Source organism: Anopheles arabiensis (assembly GCF_016920715.1).
Source record: "Anopheles arabiensis isolate DONGOLA chromosome X unlocalized genomic scaffold, AaraD3 X_pericentromeric_contig0032, whole genome shotgun sequence".
Lineage (NCBI taxonomy): Eukaryota > Metazoa > Arthropoda > Insecta > Diptera > Culicidae > Anopheles > Anopheles arabiensis.
The window spans coordinates 75,001-77,500 of record NW_024412110.1 but is presented as its reverse complement, the minus strand read 5'-3'; the positions used below and the strand labels follow the sequence as shown (position 1 = coordinate 77,500).

Below are 2,500 nucleotides of genomic sequence, written 5' to 3'. Positions count from 1 at the left end.
ACCGTGTTTGGGTGAGTAGGAAAAAGCTCGCTCACCACTTCCCTAAACTCGTCCAATGTCATGGTTCGGGGTCCAATCGAACCCTCGGCCACTTTCTTGAACGTATGATATACTATACCAAATGATGCGTTGTTCGCTGTTCCCAGGAACTCTTTCCACTTCCTCTGTCGGGTATGCTTGATCAATCGCTTGAGGGCATTCCGTGCCACCTTGAACTCGTCCCTAAAAGTAGAATAGAGATCAGTATTAAAAGCTCTTTGCGCTAATCGATCGCGGTGTTTGCACTCTTTGCGAAGTGCCTCAATCTCTAACGTCCACCAAAATGCACTCTTGTTAGGAGTGTACCTCTTACGTTTAGTCATCGTCGCATTGCACGCCGTGACAAGTATACGCATTAAGTCTTCGCTTGTTGTGACCTCGGTCTCAAAAGCGGCTTGCATCATAACTTCAAATATATCTTTGCTAAAATACTTGATGCTCCATCCCGTTATGGGTCGGGACAGATTACGCACGCTTTGCGTCTCAAGATCTATTCGTATTGCACGATGATCAGAGTTCATATAGCTAGATAACACCTCCCACTTAAATGATCTTGCTACGGTTCGGCTCGCAAAAGTAAGATCAACTACTGACGTGCGCCCTGGTCCAACATAAGTTGGGGTGCTGCCGTCGTTCAATAAAATTGCGTCAATCTGCGCAAAGGTTGATAAAACCAACTCACCTCTTCGTTTCTGGGTTTCTCCACGCTCGCCAAGTTGGTTGTTCCAACTTACTGACCAAGCGTTGAAGTCCCCCGATAACGAATTTGTGGATACCGGTTACGGCCATTACCGTGTTATCCAACATGTTCTGGAACTCTTCCATACTAAATCTAGGTGGCGCGTAAACGCTAACCACTCGCATATCACCTATGTCAACTATCATTAAACCCTTCAAAGCCTTACTGACTACCTTAACTGGTAAGTCCGCGTTAACCACTACCGCTGCTGTGTTATCGTCATTGCGTAACACTTTGACGTTGGTTGTTGCCAGATACGGATCTGCAATCAACACTATATCCGCAGATTCTTCCCTAATCGTTTGCCACATTAACTGAAATGCAGCATAACTATGATTCTGGTTATGTTGTAGCAACCTAACCATTATGGTCTAATCGTTCGCCTTCGGGGACACATATAACTGCCCGTTGCGTGAAGGTTCTGTGACCTCGTACCGCAATCCAAACACTTGACAGAGTTGGTACAAGCTTGCTTCTTGTGTCCACTCAAACCGCATTTCCAGCACAGATTACTTCTGTCTGGTTCCCTACAATGGTAGCTCGTATGGCCTACCTTCCAACACTTATAGCATTTCTGCTCTTCCATAACCTCGCGGATATGGCATATCGACCAACCAACTTTCAGCTTTCCCAAATTCAGGAAGCTTTGAAAGTCTGGCAGCGATACGTTGATCCGTGCCCACTGCGTACCGGCCGCGCGGCCTTTCTTCATTTTGATACGATCTATTTCTATCTCGATGTTGAGCTGTGCTTTGACAGACTCCGCAACCTCCTCTGGGGTGGTGATTTCATCGAGATGCATGATCTCAATCATTTTAGAAGGAGCTAGCGTTCTCACTGACGCCTTGCCCTTCACCGCTTCCTTAACCTTTGGGGCAATTGCACTAGCAGAACTACCCTGCTTAAGTTCTAGCAACATGCCTCCATTCTGGGCCCGTCGGACCTTAGAGATTGTCTCTCCAACCGATTTAAGAGCATCGGACTGCTTCATTTCCTTGAGCAATTTCGCCAGCTCCTCGGAAGTGCAGTCCGATATCAGCAGAGCCTCAGGCCGCTTCCTGGGCTTATTCTGCTTCTTCTTGCTCTTCTTCTTCTTCCTCTTATTAATTCTACCCTCATTAATATTCGGTCCGTTTCTCGGACTTGGAATATTTTCCACCGCTTCCTAACAGGGGTCAACCTCGATGGTTGTTGTTGTTGTTGTTGCAATCTTTGCAACCCACTTGGACCAGGCTGTTGGTCATCAGCCACTGGTCTTCTGCCTTTTCGCGTTTGCGGCCCGAATCCATCGTTACCGTCAAACGACGTTTGCGTTTGACGGTCGAGGACCTGCTGCATGCGATTTACGGCTCTGTACCTTCGAAATTCGGACATTACCTCATCGAGGAAGTCCATCATTACCGTTACTAGCGTAAAATGGGAAGACTCATCATCGAGTTTGCTTATCCCAAAACGCATCGCCTCCATTCGATCTTGAAGATCCATGAACGCTTGGTCCGGATCTTTCTTGTCAACCCCTTGGTCTTTTGACCTTCTTAGTTTTCGTGTTACTCATTCTATTGGGCTCAAACTCAGGCCCGCTATCCGCGTCTGTTTATGCAGTCTCCTATTTGGTTCCGTGGGTGGCTATGAAACAGGGAGCTCCACGCGAGGGTTGGCCCGCGCCCTTATGAGACGACGGGCTCAGTGCCGAACCGGAGCAAAGTGGGGCTGAACCCACCC

At 47.8% G+C, this 2,500-nt stretch overlaps 1 pseudogene; it reads right to left on the bottom strand.

Annotated features, from left to right (window-relative positions):
* LOC120908139 overlaps nucleotides 1–2,500 on the bottom strand; it is a 9,151-nt pseudogene that overhangs the window by 3,622 nt on the left and 3,029 nt on the right.